This window comes from Gymnodraco acuticeps, unplaced genomic scaffold (assembly GCF_902827175.1).
Source record: "Gymnodraco acuticeps unplaced genomic scaffold, fGymAcu1.1, whole genome shotgun sequence".
NCBI classification, from domain to species: domain Eukaryota; kingdom Metazoa; phylum Chordata; class Actinopteri; order Perciformes; family Bathydraconidae; genus Gymnodraco; species Gymnodraco acuticeps.
The window spans coordinates 51,033-75,618 of NW_022992062.1; the positions used below are offsets into that span (position 1 = coordinate 51,033).

Genomic DNA, 24,586 nt, shown 5'->3' on the forward strand with positions numbered 1-24,586 from the left:
AATAGGATGATGACAGAGGAGAGGGATGCAGTTTTGGCAGTGTGCAGTTCCTCCGTGACAGCAATGAGAGCAGTTTCTGTGGAGTGACCTGCCTTGAAACCAGACTGGTGCGGATCCAGAAGGTTGTTCTGATGGAGATAACAGGAGAGTTGTTTAAAGACAGTGCGTTCAAGTGATTTAGACAGGAATGGGAGGAGAGAGACAGGCCTGTAGTTTATAACATCAGACGGGTTGAGAGTGGGTTTCTTTAGGAGAGGGTTTACTCTTGCCTCCTTGAGACTGTTTGGAAAGTGACCAGAAGTTAGAGAAGTGTTGATTAAATGGGTGAGAAACGGTAGAATATCAGGAGCGATAGTCTGAAGGAGGTTTGAAGGGATAGGGTCCAGAGGACAGGTGGTAGGGCGGGCAGAGGTAATGAGGGTAAGAACCTCACTTGGAGAGAGAGGGGAAAAGGAGGTTAGTGTGTTGGTGGAAGGAGGGTCTGGTGACCCAGCGGTGAGTAAAGGTGAGTCAGAAAAAGAAGAGCGAATATCATCAACCTTTTTTTCAAAGTGGGTAACAAAGTCGCTTGACAGAAGTGAGGAGGGGGGAGGAGCTTTTGGAGGGTCCAAGAGGGTGGAGAAGATGGAAAATAGTTTTTTAGGATTGGAATAGGAAGATTGGATCTTATCTTGAAAGAAAGTGCTTTTTGCCTGAGAGATCGAAGCAGAGAAAGAGGAGAGGAGAGCTTGATAGGTTAGGAGGTCGTCACGATGTTTGGATTTCCACCATTTCCGCTCTGCTGCCCTAAGGACGGTTCTATTAGCACGCAGTGCATCATTTAGCCAGGGAGCAGGAGGGGACTGACGAGCCTGCCGAGATGTGAGAGGACAGAGCGAGTCCAGAGTGGATGAGAGAGTAGAGAGGAGAGTTTCTGCAGCAGAGTTTGGAGGCAGGAGATGGAACGAATCAGAGGAAGGGAGGGCTGAGAGCACCAACGAGGCAAAGGTAGAGGGGGAGAGGGAGCGAAGGTTACGGCGGACAAGTGCAGGATGAGAAGAGATTAGTTTGTTATGTTTGGAAAGGGATAGAGAGAATGAAATGAAGAAGTGATCGGATGTGTGGAGCGGGTTTACAGAGAGGTTAGAAGTAGCGCAGTTCCTTGAGAATATGAGATCAAGGACATTGCCAGCTTTATGAGTCGGTGGGGACGGAGACAGTGAGAAAGCAAAGGCGGTTAACAGAGACGTTAGTTCGTCTATCTTCCCCGTCTGGAGGTTGAAGTCTCCGAGAAGTACAGTGGGAGGGCCAGTTTCAGGGATGAGTGAGAGGAGATTATCTAATTCCTCCAAGAAGTCCCCCAAGGCGCCTGGTGGACGGTAGAGAACAACAATGGTTAACTGTATAGGATGGGTTACTGTGACGGCATGGCATTCAAAGGTGGAAGGAGTGAAGTTAGGTAGCTTGAAGAGGGAAAAGCTCCATTTGGGAGAGAGCAGGAGACCAGTGCCACCTCCTCTGCCAGTGGGTCTATGTGTATGGGAGAAGGAATATGCAGTGGAGAGAGCTGCTGGGGTGGATGTGTTGAATGGAGTAATCCAGGTCTCAGTGAGAGCAAGGAAATCCAGAGACTGCAGGGAGGCGTAGCCAGAGATGAAGTCAGCCTTAGGAACAGCTGACTGGCAATTCCACAGGCCACCTGAAACTAGATGATGGATCTCAGTGGAGCACGTGGGATAGACGAGAGCAGGCCGGTTATATCGATTAGGAGATACACGGGGCCAGTGATAATTGCGAGAAGACACATGAACAGGAATGGAGAAAATACACATGATTATAGCATGAGGGGCTAGAAAACTAAAGAAAAGATAAATAAGACACCAGCTCGATCAGAGTAGGATTTGCCTCCTCTTTGCCTCCCTCGTGACTCCCGCAGGACTCCAATGTCTTTGTCAGTCTTACTCCCGCAGGACTAGGGTTGGGAACCGAAACTCGGTTCCAGATGAGAACCGATAAGAAAATGCCGGGTACCGGGTACCCATACAAAATACACAATTTCGGTTCTGCTTAACGGTTCCTAAACGCGGTTGACCCTGTATTCCAGCGGGTCCGTCTGCACCGCGGTGCTGCGGTGACCCGGTGGAATACAGGGCGGACCTGGAGAATCACAGAACGGCCGGTCGTCAGCGGGCCGTTGACGGCCGGCTCGGTACGCTGACGGCCGGCACCGCCCTTCATTTTTTTAAAACGGCATCATATAAATTGCGCTGACAGGCGACAGAGGTCCACAGTTGCCCCGCAGCGATGCTCCCCCGCCCTCCCGTAGACATTTCACGAGCTCAGTCACTTCATAACACCAAAGATAGGTCGCGGTAAACACTCTGAAGTGAGGCTCCACTACACTAAAAAAGAAAAAGAAAAGGCAAAGTGTAATGCCTGTTAATAGCTTGCCACAGGCATAGCTCAGTTAAAATAAAGCACAGCTATTGTGCAATTCATTTGTATTGCATGTATATTTTTTAGTAACAATTTCAGTTAAAGCTTTTAAGAATAAATATATTTTTGTTATCTAAACGTTTGACCTCTTTATTTTACAATTTTGGAATCGAAACGGGGAATCGATAAGAACCGGAATCGATAAGCAGAACCGGAATCGAAATCGGAATCGATAAATTTCAAACGATACCCATCCCTACGCAGGACTCCAATGTCTTTGTCAGTCTTCGGCTGTCTGACGCTGAAGCTGACGCTCCAGGAAAGAGCTACCCAAAAATGGACGCCTGATTGCTCAGTTCACACAGCTGTAGGGCCACGGCCCTCTAATTAGTTAACTATCTACAGCTGATGGGCGACAATAGACTGGCCGTGCCTATATTAATGCAGGCTTGAGTGCTGAGACCTGTAAAGCAGGTTTCGCCTGAGCAGATCTGAGATTTAAAATCTCTCAAACGCGATTTAGCCGTTTAAGCTACAATAACAATTTATACAGAGTCGAATAAATGAAACAGAGAAGTCTAATTAAACAAGAATATAACTTACAGTGGTTGAGGATGACTTGAAACTACAGATGAGACCTTTAACTAATCAGGAACATGTTTTTACTGAAGTCATAAATCAAAAGAAAAGAAGGGCAATTTCCTCAGACTTCCATACACTCAGACTTCTTTTTGCAACCAGTGGAGTCGCCCCCTGCTGGCCATTACAGGCAAACATGCCTTAAACCTTGAAACTAGAGATTCAGACCATGAACTCCTTGGGAAAATGTTTACTGAGGGATAAAATCAAGTATGAAGTAGCATAATTTTCTTATAGACTTCTATGCAATTATATGTATTATAGGAACAAGGTTACAACTTGACTGATACATACAGTTTTCAAGCTGGAGAAAATTGTTTTGATGTCACAATATGATAAAAGATTATGAAGACGGTATTCCTGGTTGAACTTGCACTGAGCTTCATATGGCAGTAGTTAAGTTTGATAAAGAAAACAATTCATGGGTTTTAGAAGATGTGGATATTGAATGTATTTTTGGATCTGTGTAAAAAAGTGAACCCAGTTTCGGAAATTCAGTATTATTTAAATGAACTGTAATGTGGGGCTTTCTTTTCTTGTTCTTATTGTCTAATGTTGGAGAAGGCTCTGTGTACCTCAGTCTCGGTTAATGCCTCACTACTTTCTGGATGCAGTCTTTGTTAGAAAGCAGACCATAAATGTTCAGACTGAGGCGTGGTTTTATCTCCAAATGCCAGACTCTGTCCTGAAGTGACTCTGCGGAGAAAACATGTCTTGTTCTTTGTATCTACACAAGGCTTCACTTCCTCTCAATTAACATTCATGTGTGACGGAAATTCCATCAGTGGTGACAAGGAAAAAAAAAATAGCCCACAAAGAGGCAGATTTAGTTAATGACTGGAAATATATGCGAAACAATCTCAAAGGCATTCAAAATGACTACAGATGCTAAATGATCCCCTAAAGTACACAAGAAGTTTACTTGATCTTCTTCGGGATAGATTGAAACCTTTAAAGTCACAAACACCACTACGATAGACGTATAACCAACAAAAGGGCCAAAAAACGATGCAAAACAATCACAAAGGCACGCAATTTGACCGAAAGTATGAAAAAGGACGACAGATAGATGCCTTGAATCTACAAAACAACTACAAGCCCAAAGTAAAACCACTACAGAGAATTCATAAAGAAGCAAAAAGAGCACAAAAAAACACGAGACGCCAAAAATAGATTCCAAATCACAGGAGACTCTCAATTTACTTCAAAAAGCTACATAATTACTTAAAATATATGCAAAACAATCACAAAGGCATGCAATTTGAACAAAGTTAGATGCAAAATTATTACAAAAAGTACCCAAAAAGTGAACTTGATCTTCTTCGGGATAGGTTTAAACCTTGAAAGGCGTGAAAACAGCTACCAGTAGACGTATAACCATCTAAATAACTCAAAATAGATGCAAAACTACTACGATAATATGCAGAAATGACTTCCATAAGAACCCAAAAAGAGTGAACCTTGAGAACGAGAAGGCAGATTAGGGACAACGGGCCAAATGTGATATTCAAGAGACGTAGAAATCTGATTAATTTAGCCTGAAACGTTTCTCAAAGACGTTATTAAAAACCTGGTGGAGGAGCATTCAGTTCAGCAGCTGGAGTTGGTTGGAGAAGAAGTTATGGGAACACTTTATCTTAAAGGGCCCATGTCATGGCCAACTGATCATATCTCCATTGTTGAGGTCTACTAGAATAGATTTAAATTGTGCAATGTTCCAAAATCACATTGGTTTCTCAAACAGCATCTCTGTATAGTATTAACCAGGTATTCACTCTCTGTCCTAAACGGCTTGATGGACCCCCCCCCTCCCTGTGTGCTCTGATTGGTCGGGACGTTGCGAGGCTCGTTGCGAGGCTCGTTGCGAGGCTCGTTGCTGCGAGGAGCGGACAGGTTTCCGGGTCAGCGATACAGCGAGAACAAGCGAAACTCATGCTGAGCACACAAACACTCACAGCCGAAGTAAAAACAATACGTGTGGCTTGATATTGAGAAAGAAGAAGGTTTATAGCGCTGTGAGAATGGGTCTGCGGAGAGCATTTCTCCGCCATCACAACTCGTCTATTACCAGCGTTCAGGGAGCTCTATGCAAGTCAATGGGACTCCCTGTTAGTTGGCCAAGGGGTCCTGGTGTGTGAGGTGCTCCGCGGATTGGTCCATTTGGGCCAATCCGGTCCTTTGTTGTTGATTTGGGTGTTCACACGTCACAGAACCCAGGAAGCAAACAATGGAAAATGAGAACTCTCCAACGAGGCGTTCTGGGGCAGCATAGACAGGTCTTCTCTGTGTTAGAGTTTTACTCCCTACAGGGTGCACTTTGAGGGTTTGTGACTCTGCAGACCGCTTACATGCAGAACAACCTTCATAGCACACAAGGGGACAGGTGATAACCAGAAAAGCATGACATGGGACATTTAAGGTACACAAACTCACCATCAACTAGTTGTTAATTAACATGCATATTAGCAGTAAATTGGCTCTTTATTAGTCATTATAAAACACTTATGAATGCCTTGTTCTACATGACCATATTCTACAATAGTTAGAAATACCTAATTTTGAGTTATTTAGACACAATGAACACATATAGTTTCATATCTTGCTACATAAGAATAGATCATATTTGTTAAGTGTTATTATGGGAGAATTTCATAAGTGGAAGCCGTGGCGCTGTAAAAAGCACGACCAATCATCTGAGCCGGCTAAAGTAACTGGATGGCCTACCTGCCTGTCAGCCTTCCATCTGTGCACAAACTTATCTCGTGCCCTCATTGGTCATGTGCGCGTTCGTGTGTGTTGGAGGAGGGGCTCTGTAAGGAAGTGGCAGATCTTTTCCGGCTGTGTATTTTCAAATTCTAGTGCACTCGAGCTGGTTTCTCCATTCTTACCTACCCCACCTTTAATATAAAGTGTTACCGAAGTGTTTTCTGAAAATGTCGATTCACCCTTCGGGAACCATCGCTCACAGCCGTCGTTGAAACTTCACTTATTAATTGTCCTTCTCCGCTTCCTGTGCGGACTGAAGAGCTCCCATTAGCTGCTTCACATGAGGTAACTTCTGGCAAATGTGTGGGATCTCATCGGGGGGGAAGCAGCTGATAGTACTTAATCGCTACAGACACTCGTGTGGTGTTTCTGCAACACACCACCCGTAGACCAGCAGCTCCCGGGCTGATTGCATTCAACTTGTTGAGAAAACCCCCCCAAGCTGTAGAGACGTTTGTTCCTCAGCTGCATTCAGGCTCAAACTACGCCTTTGAAAAATGTGTTTCTATTCCATTTCTCTGGGATTCTCTGTTGGGGAAATGTGGCTTTTTATGGAGTGGCTACTTGCTGGTAAACGTAGTGGGGATACGACTAAAAATGAAGCAAAACGTTCCCTTATGGGCTCATTTATTAAGATGATCATATGTTTCTGTATTCCAGTGATAATGGCTGAAGTTTAGGCCTGTGTTGTGTCTAAAATATCATACTTTTGTGTTTAAATGTGCTGTTTATTTTTCTATAAGTGCCTCCCAATGCAAAAGTAGGGCAAAATGCACAATATGTACCAACATGGTACTTCTCACACTCAAGGACTAACATCTTGGATACCTAACAGAAGCTACTCCGCTCCGGGGAACACAGCACTATACAAACACAATGAGATATCTCTTTCTACTTTTTTAAAGTGGTGTACCGCAATACAAGTGTCAAAAAGAAACCACTGTATTTAGTGTTTCTATTCCTTTTCTCCGGGATTCTCTGTTGGTGAAATTGGGTTTTTTAAGGAGTGGCTACTTGCTGGTAAACGTAGTGGGGATACGACGAACAAATTGTTGGAATAACGAAGCAAAACGTTTCGTTATGGGCTCATTTATTAAGATAATCATATTTGTCTGTATTCGAGTGATAATGGCTCGAGTTTAGGCCTGTGTTGTGTGTTGTGTGTTGTGTCTAAAATGTCATACTTTTGTGTTTAAATGTGCTGTTTTTTGTGCTTAAGTGCCTCCCAGTAGGGCAAAAGGCACAATAAGTACCCATATGGTGCTATCTCATAATAGTCAACATGTTACTTCTCACACTCAACGACCAACATCTTGGATACATAACAGGTGCTACTCCGCTCCAGTAAACACAGCACTATACAAAAAAAGTGATATATCTCAATCTTCTTTTTTAAAGTGGTGTACCGCAATACAAGTGTCAAAAAGAAACCACTTTGTATTTCAAGGTTCAAGATTCAAGGCTTTTATTGTCATGTGTACATAGCTACAGATATGTCGATGAAAATCTGAGGAAACCGGCTCCTCCAACAGTTCAACACAATAAAATAGTACAAGTAAATACAATAAAATAGAATATAAGTCGTGCCATAAGAGTCTATATACAAGTGATACATCATTTGTAAGTTGCTAACTGGTGAATGTTCTGGATGTCCTTAGTTCACTGTCTCTCCTGGGACATGTCTCCATGCTTCAATGTTCAAAAAGCTCTTTATTGTTCTCGTACTGTCTGTGCTGCAGCACCTCTTTTCACCCTCTGTCTGAAACCAGAGCCCAGTCTGCTCTGATTGGTTAGCTGGCCGGCTCTGTTGTGATTGGCCAACCAGCTTAGAGATGTCCCGCTCCTTAGCCTATCACGTACAATGTGTTGGAGCGCTAGCCTATAGAAGCACGAGTGTTACATAGTGATGACATTATGTTCAGGAATTAAACAAAGGAGGCTTTCAGGGAGGTAGAGAAAGTTCTCCTGGAGGGAACACAGGGATTTTAGCCTTTGCAGACCATTTACATGCACTAAAACCTATAGAACACACTAAAGGGAAAACAGCCCAAAGAGCAGAAGGGCCTCTTTAAATAAAACTGGATAACTTGTCATCCTAATGGCTCATAAGGAAATGGGTTACCATGCTCACCATCAACAAAGCAGGCTATCGTTTAATAATTAAACTAATACTAGTACTAGAGTAGAAGTATTCAGTAGCATAACATAGATAAAGTCCGGTAAAGTACAAACACAACTGACTTGTGCTCAAGTTCAGTACTTGAGTAAATGTTCTGCTTGTATTTGGACCAAAGTCTTGTTTATTGATGATAGCATTTGGTAAATGAATGAAATACTCAGGGTACATGCATGTATGTATAAGTTTCATAGCAATCAATTGAGTTGTTGTCAAGACATTTCCACTCTGACCAATTGACACCAACCTCTGCATGGCGCTACATTCATTGATCTGCCAGAGTTAGAAATACACTTAATTTTGGAAATGTATGTTTCACGAATATCGGGCCATTTCTATCATAATCCTGCTGACAGATATAAAATCATCACCTGCTCGGTAAAGATATCAGATTGTAGATCCCATTAGAAAATATGTCAGCAACATTGGTGGCATCACTTTCATTTCAAGGTGCTTTTATTGAGCTAAGATTCATGAACAGATGTGCAAAAAAGACCACAAAGAGGCAGATTTACTTCAAATGAATGAAAATGTGACTGAAAATACATGATAAACACCACAAATAGATGCAAAGTGACTTGGAATCTTGGTGGCATCCATTTCATTTCAAGGTGCTTTGATGGAGCCAAAATGTGTACAAATGCTGCAGTTTTTCATAGAATAAAAATAGAGTTATTGGACTCTGTACGTCGCTGACACTGTAGTGGCATGTTTTAGTAAAAAAGACATCACCAGTAACAGAATCACAGCTCCAGAGAGAAGCACAGTCTGACAGCCGGAGGAAAAGAAGACGGCAAGTCTGCAGCAAATCTTTAAGCTTTCATCCAACTGGTTAAATAATCCTTCATGAAGTCAACAAACATGTATGTATGGTCAGCATTTGTTCTTCATAGATATATAGATGGATGGATGGATGGATGGATATATAGATAGATAGGGTAACACCCTTGTATTAAGGTACACAAATTAACCATCAACTAGTTGTTAATTAACATGCATATTAGCAGTTTATTGGCTCTTTATTAGTCATTATAAAACACTTATTAATGCCTTATTCTACATGACCGTATTCTACAAGTAATAAGCCATTAGTTGAGAGTTTTTCCTCAATAACTCTAATTAGTGCTGATTTATTGCAAGTAAGGAAGTTGTTGTACATGAGTTTTGGTCTTAATATGCTCTGCTCAATATGGGCCTAATAAGGCAGCAGTACCACAAGAATAGTAATTCTCCCATAATAACACTTAACAAATATGATCTATTCTTATGTAACAAGAAGTGAAACTATAAGTGTTAATTGTGTCTAAATAACTCAAAATGAAAATTAGGTACATCTAAGAATATGTTTTGGGGTATTGACAGTTCAGCTACCAATAGCAAGGTGATATTGACCTGTAAGTTTCATATTTGCACATTTAAGAAGAAAGTGAACTGAATAGCAGAAAGTGAACTGAATAGCATGGCAGTAGACATCCATGAGTAGACTGCTACTAATTTCCCCTTTGCAACCTGAAGAGTAAAAGGGTCAAGTCCGTCAGAAAGCAATGACTGTAACCCCCTAATCCCACCAGGAGCGTCTGCGGCGTTTTTAGCGATCGCGGCCACTCTAGTCAATGGGTGCTATTCCACCAGACACGCTGCGCCGCGGCTCGAAGCGTCCCAGAAGCTCCTCGCCGCAAGGAATTTCTAAAATATAGGATGAATCCTATTTTTGACGCAGCGCGGCGCAGGCAGGAAGTGGAATGTTCATCCAACAACTGCGAGGCTGCACACACGACGCTCCGCTTCCGCAACGTTTTGAAACGCGCCTGGTGGGTTATGACGCAGGAGGAGGTCGCAGCGCGGCGCAGACGCTTCCAGTGGGATCAGGGGGTAAGTGTGAGCCTTACACTTACACTGTAAGGCAGTGACCATCAACTGGCGGCCCGTGGGCCTTCCCTGCCCTGAAGAAGTGATCCTTCGTGAGCGTGAAGAGTCTGCTTTATGCACTCTGCATTAGCCCCCGCTACGAGGCTCAGGCGACACGCTCCACTAGCACCCCCCCCCCCACTGAAAGACTGCTTGTAAAATCCTTTCTAAGGCATCCATAGTTTCTTTCTATATGTAATGAAAGATATTTGGTTGCCTCACTTCTATATGATATTAAACACACTGGTTCTCTAAAGGCACTGCTGGGATTTTAACCCAGGATCTCCTGTTTACGAGACAGGCGCTTTAACCACTAGGCGACAGTGCCTCCTTAAACAATGGGTTTCCTTGAAATGCTTGACATCCTGCTAATCAACTGAGGCACTGCTGGGATGTGAACCCATGGCACTGTGTTATCTACCTTTCAACATGATGGGAAAGAATGCAGCTTTGGTGTGAGTTAAGATTGGGAGTGAGGCCTGGTGGTTAAAGGGCCTGTCTTGTAAACAGGAGATCCTGGGTTCAAATCCCAGCAGTGCCTCATAGGGTGTGTGATTTGGTTTATGTAGATTGTTTCATTCAAGATAACAGTGTGTAATCCTCAAGGTGTATATTCTACTGAAAAGCAACTCTATTTGCAACATCGAAAAGGACAAATATGGAGACACGATGGAAGACAAGGAAAATAAACATTTAACAAATTACAATCACTGAAGACCCTCTAGCGCAGTGCTTCTCAAACTGTTTTCAGTAGTGTTCCCCCTTTGAAACATTTTCTCAGCCAAGTACCCCCTGACCGACCACGAACATTTTTGATCGAAAAACCCTATACAAATAATTCCAATATTTTGATGTTCCCTCAGTGTGTGATTTATTTACTCCTTCGTGCATGCATTACAACAAACTAAGGGTATTTTCATTTTAAGCATGAAAAATAATAACATAACGAAAAAAGAGTTTTTCAATTGAAGTTTAACAAACCAATGAACAAAATGATATATTATGCAATACACACATTTGACATGTTTATATGAGGTGGTTCTAGGAATATTTTTATATAAAATTGTGTTTTCTATTTAACTTATTGTACTAAGATTATTTTTGTAATCATGCATGGTATTTTTTTAATGAACTTTTTTTAGTTTTTTTAAATCTCACGTACCCCCTGCAGTACCCCAACGTACCCCTAGGGGTCCGCGTACCCCCATTTGAGAATCACTGCTCTAACGTATTCAATCTGGGGTTTGACTCTGTATTTACTGTGAAGATTGACTGGTGCACAAAGGACTGCTTTAGTTTGACTTGATTGAATCGTGGGACCCTGTATCTCCTTTTTGATGGAAACAATTCATATTCACTGTTCAGGACATGGTTTGGGTTTTGATATGATGTTGTTGGCCAGCCTTTTCTATGTTGTTATGATAGGCTGATTCAAAGAGTTTCTCACAGGATTGACCCAACAATTTAACCGTGATTGATCTCGTCAGCTGAAGTTTCCCCAAGCATGACCTTTTAATGTTCACTTACCGTAAAGACCACAGCCAGTTCGTTGCAGACGGAGCAGATGACTTCCTGATCAGAATATTAATGGCAGCTCTATCACATTTTCTCCTTCAAATTCCACTGCCTCCACTCCCTCCTACGTCTGTAGTCCCCAGAGGGTTCATACAGGGAGGTTGTTCTGCCCAATACTCTCTTTCTGGTTACATGAAAAGTGGGAACACTGTGTTAAAGCTCGATGGGAGGACGATGTGATATGAACAGGACATAGATGTGTTAAAGAAGAAAATGTCTTGTTTGACAGTCAATTTACCAGCTAAACCACAAGATGTCTTCTGTCAATTTTACACAAAGTGAGACAGCATTTTTACACTTAGAGGATGTATTAAATTGGTTCTCATATTTCACAGATAGCTCTTGAGCTCCAGGCACTGCTGGGATTTAAACCCAGGATCTCCTGTTTACAAGACAGGCGCTTTAACCCCTAAGCCACAGCGCCTCTTATTAACGGCCATTAATACTGTCAATTTATAACCAAGCTACAACCCTGATCTCTGATAAATGAAACCATCTTACAAGTAATGGTCGCATTTATCCTAGATACTTGCGCATTTGCTATCCTGGCTCCAAGATGGTGGAATGAGCTCCCCATTGACATCAGGACGGCAGATAGCTCACACACCTTCCGGCGCAGACTGAAAACTCATCTCTTTCGACTCCACTTTGAGCGATATAACTATTAACAAAGCACTTATATACTAATAAAGGGCTGGCTTATCTAAAGCCAGTTGAGTAGCACTTGAAATGTTTTTGCTCTATGAAACCTGATGTACTTTATGATTCTGTTTTCTTCAAGTTTGTATCTTGTTGGTCGAACGCACTTATTGTAAGTCGCTTTGGATAAAAGCGTCAGCTAAATGTAATGTCATGTCATTTCCTCTTGTAACCACTTGACTCCGGTCCTAATTTGAATTGGCTGCCATTTTAAAGGCACTGGCTGGATATGAATGCAGATCAGTTTTAAGATAAGAACCAAAACCAGATTAAGGTGCTGTGGCTTAGTTGGTCAAAGCGCCTGTCTTGTAAACAGGAGACCCTGCGTTCAAATCCCAGCAGTGCCTCACACGGGGAACCACACTCATTACTTTAAAGCGCAAGTATCTAGGATAAAGTAGATCCTTTTTTTTCTTGGAACATTGCATCTTTCAATTAATTATATGAATGAAGGTTTACTTAGAGACGACCAAAGTGGCACTGTCGCCTAGTGGTTAAAGCCTTCTGTCTCGTAAACAGGAGATCCTGGGTTCGAATCCCAGCAGTGCCTCATAGGGTGTGTGATTTGGATTATGTAGATTGTTCTCATTCAAAAAAACAGTGAGTAAACTTAAAGGTGTATTTTCTACTGAAACTACCACTGAAGGAATGTTTTTTTTTAAAAAAAAAGGTTTTTCCAAGGCCTCAGAAGTTGATTTCTTTATGCTAGGACATTTGACATCAAACCCAAACACTGGTTGTTTGAAGTTACAGATTGTTCCCTGTATGAGGTCCTGCTGGGATGGGAACCCAGGATCTCCTGTTTAGGACAAGCACTTTAAGCCCTAGCCACAGCACCTCCTTTATTCCTCAGTTCACTTGAAATGTTTGACATCCTGCAAATGCAGTGAGGCACTCCTGGGATTTGAACCCATTATGTTGTGTTATCTATCTTACTATTAACAGGTGAATGAAAAAGTGGACTAAGGGCACTGTCGCCTAGTGGTCAAAGCGCCTGTCTCGTAAACAGGAGATCCTGGGTTCAAATCCCAGCAGTGCCTCATGTAGTTTGTCTGATTTGTTGATAGAGATTGTTGTTATTCAAGAAAAACGTAACCTCAAGGAATTTTTTTAAGATTTCCACAGTTGTTTCTATGATATGTAGAATGATACACATTTTGTTGCATCACTTCTTTGTACAATAAACGTAACATACTGGTGCAGTAAAGTATACAGATTGCTCCCTGTATGAGGCACTGCTGGGATTCGAACCCAGGATCTCCTGTTTACAAGACAGGTGCTTTCACCAACTAAGCCACAGCGCCTCTTTCTGGCCAGTCTGGAGATCGGTTTTTTCTCAATTCAACAGTAAACTATTAACCATGCAGCAACCTCCTGGTCTGAAAACGTAAAGGTCCCATGTCATGCTTTTCCGGTTATCACCCGTCCCCTTGTGTGTTATGAAGGTTTTTCTGCATGTAAACGGTCTGCAGAGTTAAAACCCCTCAAAGTGCACCCTGTAGCGAGTAGAACTCTAAAGACCTCCCCAAAACGCCTCGTTGGAGATTCCTCATTTACTTCCTGGGTACTCTGACGTGGGGATACCCAGAGGCCACACCCTCTGCCAGCCTTTCACGAAACAAAGCTTCCCAAACCTTTCAGCCATTCATGCCGGATATGCACAGCGTAGGGCACTGAAGAACGATGCTGTTCCTACTTTGTTTGGACCAGCGGGAGATTCGGGTACACAACCTGTAAGTATTCATTGTTGTTGTGTATTTATGATGTTTAAAACAAACAAGGTATCTACCACGACTGTTTAAATGGGTAAACGTTTTTCGGGCTGCTAAGTTGGGATGGCGGAGAAATGCTCTCCGCAGACCCATTCTCACAGCGTCATAAACCTTTTTCTTTCTCAATATCAAACCACACTTATTGTTTTTACTTCGGCTGTGAGTGTTTGTGTGCTCAGGATGAGTTTCGCTTGTTCTCGCTGTATCACCGAGAGGCTTGTTGCTGCGATCTGCTGCGAGGAGCGCAGCAACGAGCCTCTCAACGTTCCGACCAATCAGAGCACAGTGGGCTCACAGGGAGGGGGGGGCAGGAGCTCCAACAAGCCGTTTAGGACAGAGAATGAATACACATACTTTACAGAGATGCTGTTTGAGAAACCAATGTGAGTTTGGAAAATTGCACAGTATAAATCTATTCTAGTAGATCTCAACAATGGAAATATGATCAGTGGAAATGGCCATGACATGGGACCTTTAAGCCAACTCAGAAGTTACGAACAACATAGTTCCTATAATGACCACTGGAGGCACAAACCTAAATGGCTGTATATGAAGGCAGCTTTGATTTAAGACGAGAAAGCAATAACATATTTATTTCTGGAAAAATATCTCATAAAGAATAAATCCGCTGAATCACTGCTAAGATTTGAACTGGGATAATTAATGCAACTTTGACATCAGAGAAAACTGACAGGAGTTCAAGGGCACTGTCGCCTAGTGGTCAAAGCGCCTGTCTCGTAAACAGGAGATCCTGGGTTCAAATCCCAGCAGTGCCTCATAGGGTTTGTGATTTGGATTATGTAGATTGTTCTCATTCAAAAAAACAGTGTGTAAACTTTAAGGTGTATTTTCTACTGAAACTACCACTGAAGGAATGTTTTAAATATATATATTTCTCCAAGGCCTCAGAAGTTGATTTCTGTATGCTAGGAAATATGACATCAAACCCAAACACTGGTTGTTTGAAGTTACAGATTGTTCCCTGTATGAGATCCTGCTGGGATGGGAACCCAGGATCTCCTGTTTAAGACAAGCACTTTAAGCCCTAGCCACAGCACCTCCTTTATTCCTCAGTTCACTTGAAATGTTTGACATCCTGCAAATCCAGTGAGGCACTCCTGGGATTTGAACTCATGATGTTGTGTCATTACATTACATTTCATTTAGCTGACGCTTTTATCCAAAGCGACTTACAATAAGTGCATTCGACCAGGAAGACACAACCTTGAAGAAAACAGAATCATATAAGTACATCAGGTTTCATAGAGCCAAACATTTCAAGTGCTACTCAACTGGCTTTAGATAAGCCAGTCCTTTATTAGTATATAAGTGCTTTGTTAGTAATTCTATCGCTCGAAGTAGAGTCGAAAGAGATGAGTTTTCAGTCTCCCCCGGAAGGTGTGTAAGCTATCTGCTGTCCTGATGTCAATGGGGAGCTCATTCCACCATGTTGGAGCCAGGATAGCAAACCCACGTGTTTTTGCTGATGGGAACTTGGGTCCCCCTCGCAGTGCGGGTGCAGCGAGCCGTTTGGTTGATGCAGAGCGGAGTGCACGTGCTGGGGTGTACGGTTTAACCATGTCCTGGATGTAGGAAGGGCCAGATCCATTCGCAGCATGGTACGACTTCATTGTCTTGAAGTGGATTCTAGCAGTTACCGGAAGCCAGTGAAGGGAGCGGAGGAGCGGAGTGGTGTGGGAGAATTTAGGAAGGTTGAAGACCAGACGAGCCGCTGCATTCTGGATGAGCTGCAGAGGTCGGATGGCACATGCAGGTAGACCAGCCAGGAGGGAGTTGCAGTAGTCTAGGCGTGAGATGATCTTATCTTACTATTAACAGGTGAATGAAAAAGAGGACTACGGGCACTGTCGCCTAGTGGTTAAAGAGCCTGTCTCGTAAACAGGAGATCCTGGGTTCAAATCCCAGCAGTGCCTCATAACAGTGTCTAACCCTCAAGCTGTATTTTCTGCTGAAATATAAATACTAAAGAACTATTTTTTGAATGTTTTCTAAGGCTTCAGAAGTTGTTTTCTGTATGCTAGGAAATCATCAAACCCAACACACCGGTTCATTAAAGTGTACAGGTTGTTCCCAGTATGAGGCGCTGCTGGGATTCGAACCCAGGATCTCCTGTTTACAAGACAGGCGCTTTGACCAACTAAGCCACAGCGCCTCTTTCTGCCAGTCTGGAGATGTGTTATTTCTCAATTCAAAAGGAAACTATTAACCACGCAGCAACCTTCAGGTCTGAAAAATAAAGCCAATTTTGAAGTTACAAAAAAAGAATCCTCCAATAACCAGTCGAGGCATGAACCTCAATGGCTGGATATGAAAGTAGCTCTGTTTTTAGATGAGAAAACAATGCTGTATCTTCTTTCTGGAGAAATGTCTCATGAAGAATTCATCCTGAAATCCTAGGATCACTTGAATTGTTGACATCCTCCAAATCCATTGAGGCACTGCTGGGATTTGAACCCATGATGTTGTGTTATCTTCTTTTTCACATCACAGAATTAATGCAGCTTTGATATCAGAGAAAACTGACAGGAGTTCAAGGGCACTGTCGCCTAGTGGTTAAAGCGCCTGTCTCGTAAACAGGAGATCCTGGGTTCAAATCCCAGCAATGCCTTCATTGATCGGGGATGATGTGGATCTCCATTCTTCTCATTAAGGATCAACATTGGTGTGTTTGGAAAATGTCTCATAAGGAATTTATCCTCAGATCACTTGAAATGCTTGACATCCTGCAAATCCGCTGAAGCAGTGCTGGGACTTGAACCCATGATTTAGTATTATCCTCCTTTTGAGTTGATGGCAATAAATGCAGATTTAGTTTAATAAGGGTGAGGACAGAAAGGGCACTGTCGCCTAGTGGTCAAAGCGCCTGTCTCGTAAACAGGAGATCCTGGGTTCAAATCCCAGCAGTGCCTCATAGGGTTTGTGATTTGGATTATGTAGATTGTTCTCATTCAAGAAAACAGTGTCTAACCCTCAAGGTGTATTTTCTGCTGAAACATAATCACTAAAGAAATATATTTTAAATATTTTCTAAGGCTTCAGAACTTGTTTTCTATATGCTAGGAAATCATCAAACCCAGCATGTTGAACCTGTACTTTCTACTTACACACTCACCTTAGAGAGCCTGCTGTCAGTGATGGAGGAGGCTGCAGGAGACAATCCTTCACATTACCAACATATCAAAGCTACCCTGCAGTATACAAAGTCCTTCAGACTAGCTGCACCTTTACCAGCTTTGAGAACACTTTCATGATCAATCATTATAAAACATATCATATATATTATTCTGAAATGGACCAATCTGCACAACGACTACTTTTACTGTCGCTACTTTCACTATATTTTGATGAGAATACTTTTCTACTTTCACTTGAGGAACATTTTGAATGAGGACTTTTACTGTAACAGAGTATTCCTACACTCTGGTACTTCTACTTTCACTTAAGTACAATATCTGAGTACTTCTACTTTTACTCAAATACAAGACCTGAGTACTTCTACTTTTACTCAAGTACAAGATCTGAGTACTTCTACTTTTACTCAAGTACACGATCTCAGTACTTCTACTTTTACTCAAGATATGAGTACTTGTACTTTTACTCAAGATATGAGTACTTCTACTTTTACTCAAATACAAGATCTGAGTACTTCTACTTTTACTCAAGATATGAGTACTTCTACTTTTACTCAAATACAAGACCTGAGTACTTCTACTTTTACTCAAGTACAAGATCTGAGTACTTCTACTTTTACTCAAGTACAAGATCTGAGTACTTCTACTTTTACTCAAGTACACGATCTCAGTACTTCTACTTTTACTCAAGATATGAGTACTTCTACTTTTACTCAAATACAAGACCTGAGTACTTCTACTTTTACTCAAGTACAAGATCTGAGTACTTCTACTTTTACTCAAGTACACGATCTCAGTACTTCTACATTTACTCAAGATATGAGTACTTCTACTTTTACTCAAGATCTGAGTACTTCTACTTTTACTCAAGTACAAGACCCGAGTACTTCTACTTTTACTCAAGTACAAGATCTGAGTACCTGAGTACTTCTACTTTTACTCAAGATATGAGTACTTCTACTTTTACTCAAATACAATACCTGAGTACTTCTACTTTTACTCAAGTACAAGATCTGAGTACTTCTACTTTTACTCAAGACCTGAGTACTTCTACCTTTAGTCAAGATCTGAGTACTTCTACTTTTACTCAAATATAAGACCTGAGTACTTCTACTTTTACTCAAGTACAAGATCTGAGTACTTCTACTTTTACTCAAGTACAATACATGAGTACTTCTACTTTTACTCAAGTACAATACATGAGTACCTGAGTACTTCTACTTTTACTCAAGATATGAGTACTTCTACTTATACTCAAATACAAGACCTGAGTACTTCTACTTTTACTCAAGTACAAGATCTGAGTACTTCTACTTTTACTCAAGTACAAGATCTGAGTACTTCTACTTTTACTCAAGTACAAGACCTGAGTACTTCTACTTTTACTCAAGTACAAGATCTGAGTACTTCTACTTTTACTCAAGTACAAGATCTGAGTACTTCTACATTTACTAAAGTACAAGACCTGAGTACTTCTACTTTTACTCAAGTACAAGATCTGAGTACTTCTACTTTTACTCAAGATATGAGTACTTCTACTTTTACTCAAATACAAGACATGAGTACTTCTACTTTTACTCAAATACAAGATCTGAGTTATTCTACTTTTACTCAAGTACAAGATCTGAGTACTTCTACTTTTACTCAAGTACAAGACCTGAGTACTTCTACTTTTACTAAAGTACAAGACCTGAGTACTTCTACTTTTACTCAAGTACAAGATCTGAGTACTTCTACTTTTACTCAAGTACAAGACGTGAGTACTTCTACTTTTACTCAAGTAAAGATCTGAGTACTTCTACTTTCTCTCAAGAACAAGATCTGAGTACTTCTACTTTCTCTCAAGTACAAGACCTGAGTACTTCTACTTTTACTCAAGTAAAGATCTGAGTACTTCTACTTTCTCTCAAGAACAAGATCTGAGTACTTCTACTTTCTCTCAAGAAGAAGATCTGAGTACTTCTACTTTCTCTCAAGAACAAGATCTGAGTACTTCTACTTGTACTCAAGTAAAGATCTGAGTACTTCTACTTTCTCTCAAGAAGAAGATCTGAGTACTTCTACTTTCTCTCAAGAACAAGACCTGAGTACTTCTACTTTTACTCAAGTAAAGATCTGAGTACTTCTACTTTCTCTCAAGAAGAAGATCTGAGTACTTCTATTTTCTCTCAAGAACAAGATCTGAGTACTTCTACTTTCTCTCAAGAACAAGATCTGAGTACTTCTACTTTCTCTCAAGAACAAGATCTGAGTACTTCTACTTGTACTCAAGAACAAGATCTGAGTACTTGTACTCAAGAACAAGATCTGAGCACTTCTCTCTTCTCCTTGTAAAACAACAACCCTTTGAAAGGCCAATAATCCAAAGTAAGCGTCATGATCAAACATCCAGAAACTACTTTTAAATGTCATTTGAAATAACTCTTCTGCTGCGTCCTTCTTTATCGACTCCATCCTAAACATGGCAGCAGCCTCTCTGCGTTTACATCGACCTGTCGGGCTATTTGTGGATAACAGGAGGTGTGTGTCACGTATGCATCCATCCTGCTCCTGCTGCCTGACACCAGAGAGAAGTGTCACATCGGGAGGAATCAGATATTGCCCACAGTCTGATATTTGAAGTCTCGGAGGGGTTCTTCTGAAGATGTGAAATGAAAGGGAGGGCCGTGTGCAGAGAGAAACCCACAGACATTAAACCCAGCTGCAGCCATGGCTGTTCAAAGTTACAGAATACAGGGACTTTAATGTGAAGGAGATTTCATTCTGAGGATTGGGATTATTCTCTATTTGCTGCAGTTATTCAAACCGAACAAACACACTCAAACTGAAACAGTGGATGTAAAGCTCATTAGACGTCACAGAGCGTTTACCAAATAAACATTTGATCACATATCATCACTCACTTTTGGAAACATTGCAAGAAAGGGATTGTGTTGGTCATTTCAGGAAGTGGCAGAATATTTGGAAAATTGGCTAAAATTCATTTGAAAAATCCATTAAAGGTCCCATGTCATGCTTTTCCGGTTATTACCCGTCCCCTTGTGTTATGAAGGTTTTTCTGCATGTAAACGGTGTGCAGAGTCAAAACCCTCAAAGTACACCATGTAGCGAGTAAAACTCTAACACAGAAAATACCTCCCCAAAACGCCTCGTTGGAGAAACGTCATCATCCATTTGATTCTTCCGGGTACGCATGATGTCAACCGTACCAGGAATGAAATGGACCAATCCATGGAGCCGTTACGTTACGTCCGCGGAGCCGTTACGTTAAGCCCCCGCTGATTGGTCCAAATTGACCAATCCACGGACTTCCTCACACACTCAGTGCAGGCAGCTCTGCTGATCTCTCCTCCCTGGCTGCAGGCTGATAACAGACAGTTGGGATCGTGGCGAAATTCTCTCTGCAGACCCATTCTCTCTGCAGACCCATTCTCTCTGCAGACCCATTCTCTCTGCAGACCCATTCTCTCTGCAGACCCATTCTCTCTGCAGACCCATTCTCTCTACAGACCCATTCTCTCTGCAGACCCGTTCTCTCTGCAGACCCATTCTCTCTGCAGACCCATTCTCTCTACAGACCCATTCTCTCTGCAGACCCATTCTCTCTGCAGACCCATTCTCTCTACAGACCCATTCTCTCTGCAGACCCATTCTCTCCGCAGACCCATTCTCTCTGCAGACCCATTCTCTCTACAGACCCATTCTCTCCGCAGACCCATTCTCTCTGCAGACCCATTCTCTCTGCAGACCCATTCTCTCCGCAGACCCATTCTCTCTGCAGACCCGTTCTCTCTGCAGACCCATTCTCTCTACAGACCCGTTCTCTCTGCAGACCCGTTCTCTCTACAGACCCATTCTCTCTGCAGACCCATTCTCTCTGTTCTCTCTGCAGACCCATTCTCTCTACAGACCCATTCTCTCTACAGACCCATTCTCTCTGCAGACCCATTCTCTCTGCAGACCCATTCTCTCTACAGACCCATTCTCTCCGCAGACCCATTCTCTCCGCAGACCCATTCTCTCCGCAGACCCATTCTCTCCGCAGACCCATTCTCTCTGCAGACCCATTCTCACAGCGTTTATCAACCTTTTTCTTACTCAATATCAAGCCACACTTATTGCTGTGACTTTGTGTGTGCTCAGGGTGAGTTTCGCCGTGTTTCGATGTGTATCGCTAAACAAGGAAATCACACATCCACGGAGCTCAGCGCGATTCACAACGTCCCGACCAATCAGAGCACACTGTGCTCACAGGGAGGGTGGGGGCTGGAGCTATCGGAGCTACAACGAGCCGTTAAAGGCAGAGAGTGAAATTCAGTGAATACACGTAGTTTACAGAGATGCTGTATGAGAAACCAATGTGAGTTTGGAAAATTGCACAGAATAAATCTATTCTAGTAGACCTCAACTATGGAATCATGATCAGTGGAAATGGCCATGACATGTGACCTTTAAGTGAGAAAAAGACTTACAGACAAAAATTGCACATAAGACACAATCACAAAGCTTTCACCAGATAAACGTTTGGAGGTTTACTTTTTAAATGTGGTTCCCATTGAGGGATTTGATGCTGTCTTGTGTTACTATTTATTTTTACCTCTGCTATTATTTTATGTGGATTTCCATCGGAAACAGTATTACTCACTTTTGGTGACATTGCAAGAAAGGAATTGTGTTGCTCCGTTCAAGTTGGGCATAGTCGTAAAAATGGCTAAGATTCATGTGAGAAATCCATTAAGATATCAGTGTGTTGTTTAGAGTCTCTACGCAATGAAATACAAGCCATATTCTTTGTTGACTTGTTTTACAATGTGAATAACAGGAGTGTTCATATTGATGCTGGAGGAGCTGGAGTTTCAATGATTCTCTATTTGCTGGGGTTAATGAAGCAGCACGAACAAAGCCAGACGGAAACATTGAAATTGGATCAAAAGTGTTAAAAGTGTTTGAATGTACGCAGGAAACTCAATCACAAAGCTTTCGGAGGTTGACTTTTTAAATTTGGTTCCTATTGAGGGATTTGACGCTATCTTTATTTTACTTTCCATTATTATTATTAAGGAGTTTTCGGCTTGGTTTGTCTGTCAACAGGATTACAGAAAAACTACTCGCCAGATTTTAATGAAACTTTGTGAAAGGCTGAAGAATAAGCGAAGCAAAAAACACTATTTCGCGCAAAAACACAAATGATTACTCACTCTTAGTAACATTGCAAGATAGGGCTTCTGTGCTGCATCCAGTGACAGGCGGAATAGTCGGAAAATTGATAAAAATTCACGTGAAGAATCTTGTTTTACTCAAAAAATACAAGCCATATTCTTCAACAGACTTTTTTATTATATCAATAACAGAAGTCTTGATATTGATGCTGGAGAAGCTGTAGTTTAAATACTTCTATTTGCTGGAGTTAGTCAAAGCGGACACACTCAAACAGTCACAAAGCTTTTAGCCGATACACATTTGGAGGTTGACTTTTTAAATGAGGTTCCCATTGAGGGATTTGACGCCGTCTATTCTTACTTTCCATTATTTTTGATGTGGTTTCGTCTTGGTTTGTGTGTTTGTCTGTCAACACGATTACAGGAGACTAGAGGCCAGATGTTCATGAAACTTGGTGGAAGGCTGTAGCATGGGCGAAGAGAGAACCCATTGATTTTACAGCAGATACTGATACCTCATTCACACCAACGCAACTCCAGTTCAAGCTCCGTGCTAGAGCTTTTCAGGTTCAGAACCGGTTCTTCGGTTTAGCGGAGGCTCTTTTCACACCGCCCAGAGTCCGACTGGTGCTGCGTCATCATTTGCGGAAACCCCTCACAGCTGACACCGACAACAACAACAATGGCCGATTGTGCTCCAGCTTCCTCTGTACCTCTTCGGAAGACCAGATCCCCAGTAGGTAGCTGGTCTCTTCAGTGGACCACTGCTGCTTGTTAAGTTTCTCCATCGTTGTGTACAAACTGGATAAAACGCGGGCTTCTTGTTGTTGTCCAGGAGTTGAAATGCTGCACCTTAATGTTTATTTTACTATATTTTGTATTTATTTGAATACATTAGTCACAGTTTAATAATAATTTTTAAAAAATAGTTAATGTTTTGTGATAATTTTTTCTGCTGTACCGAAAACGTACCGAACCGAACCGTGACCTAAAAACCGAGGTACGTACCGAACCGAAATGTTTGTGAACCGTTACACCCCTACAATCAATGTTAACTTGGAAAGCCACAATATTAATATTTTAACTCAATCACATAGGTGATATTATTATGGCACATCAGTAGCCTTACAAGGTGGCAGACGTAATTTAAACAATTTTAACTGAACAATAACTGAATGAGTTTGTTTCACTCTTAGACCAGCAGAGGTACCAAATCTATGCAGACTGCTGCAATAACATTAATTAACTGTCTCATGGATGTTTGTCTGAATGAATATGATAATATTAACAATCATATTATTCCTATCAGCTGTCAATCACTGTTAATAAATAATAATAATAGATTTAATTTGTTAGCGTTTTTACAGGTGCTCAAAGACGCTTTACAGATATAGTGAAGAACTGTTATGATTCACATATTCATTTATTATTGAATAAACTATATTTTTTGGAGGAGTTAATGATGAATGTTCATCAAGATGCTTGCTCACCTTCCTTCAAATTTGAAAAACAAGTAATTATATCATTATTGATATACAGTTACAACCTTGACTTTACATCAGAAAGAACAAACATTAAAGAAGCGACTAACTGCCTCAGTTAGGGTTAAAAAACGTGTGTTCAGCTAAAACATCGCTGCAGTTATTATCCAGTGGAAGGTCCTTACCTACTGGCCTAGTTAAATCAAAGTGGTTACTTTCTGTTGGCTGGGCAGTGTAGTTTTACACACCGTCTTATTTTACTTTCTCAGGACTTAAAACTGTTTTTTGGGGGCAGACCCCCTCAAAGAAAAAAATATATACACGCATACAAGGTCATCATCTTAACAGTTTGTTATTCTCATCGAGTCATCCGTGAGCAGAGCATCAAGTTGGCATGCCTATTACAGCTGAATGCGGCGATTACTATTTTGTTCAGCAAAACGCCTCACAAACTGAGTACAGCCAAACTGACAGTCTCTTCTCTGTCATTGTAGACCGCAACTACCTCATTCCTTCAGTGCTTGGGTCCGAAAGGCTTCTCGTTTTGCGCCGTCCCCCCGTTCAAGTGAATTCGCCACCAATCATATTTCCACTCTCGCGCCAGGACCGGGGGAGGGGTTACATGACGTGCATCTTGTGCTGCATTCACTTGTACTCGGACATTAGAGACTTTCTCTCATAAATGTCCGATGAGCCACAACTTTTCTTTCAAAACAAAGCAGCCAGCTGGGGTGGCAAGGCTATTGTTTAGGGTGGCAGTTGCCACCCCGGTAGATCCGCCCCTGACCCCACTGCATGTCGTTGTGTCCCTGAGACACTTCACCCCAAATTGCTCCTGTGGGGA

The 24,586-nt window shown here is 41.8% G+C and overlaps 1 protein-coding gene and 11 non-coding genes across 13 annotated transcripts in view; 8 read left to right on the forward strand and 4 right to left on the reverse strand.

The window, feature by feature from the left end:
* Positions 1 to 24,586, forward strand: part of tacr1a (tachykinin receptor 1a) — a 99,306-nt gene that overhangs the window by 7,756 nt on the left and 66,964 nt on the right. The gene's annotated exons all lie outside the window — the stretch shown is intronic.
* trnat-cgu lies at positions 10,160 to 10,232 on the reverse strand. Its single transcript has one exon. It is a non-coding gene; the product is annotated as a tRNA-Thr (tRNA).
* Positions 11,831 to 11,903, reverse strand: trnat-ugu. Its single transcript has one exon. It is a non-coding gene; the product is annotated as a tRNA-Thr (tRNA).
* Positions 12,452 to 12,525, forward strand: trnat-ugu. The gene has a single exon. It is a non-coding gene; the product is annotated as a tRNA-Thr (tRNA).
* Positions 12,655 to 12,728, forward strand: trnat-cgu. Its single transcript has one exon. It is a non-coding gene; the product is annotated as a tRNA-Thr (tRNA).
* trnat-cgu lies at positions 13,146 to 13,218 on the forward strand. The gene has a single exon. It is a non-coding gene; the product is annotated as a tRNA-Thr (tRNA).
* On the reverse strand, positions 13,409 to 13,482 carry trnat-ugu. The gene has a single exon. It is a non-coding gene; the product is annotated as a tRNA-Thr (tRNA).
* On the forward strand, positions 14,654 to 14,726 carry trnat-cgu. Its single transcript has one exon. It is a non-coding gene; the product is annotated as a tRNA-Thr (tRNA).
* On the forward strand, positions 15,812 to 15,884 carry trnat-cgu. Its single transcript has one exon. It is a non-coding gene; the product is annotated as a tRNA-Thr (tRNA).
* On the reverse strand, positions 16,050 to 16,123 carry trnat-ugu. Its single transcript has one exon. It is a non-coding gene; the product is annotated as a tRNA-Thr (tRNA).
* Positions 16,507 to 16,579, forward strand: trnat-cgu. Its single transcript has one exon. It is a non-coding gene; the product is annotated as a tRNA-Thr (tRNA).
* Positions 16,808 to 16,880, forward strand: trnat-cgu. The gene has a single exon. It is a non-coding gene; the product is annotated as a tRNA-Thr (tRNA).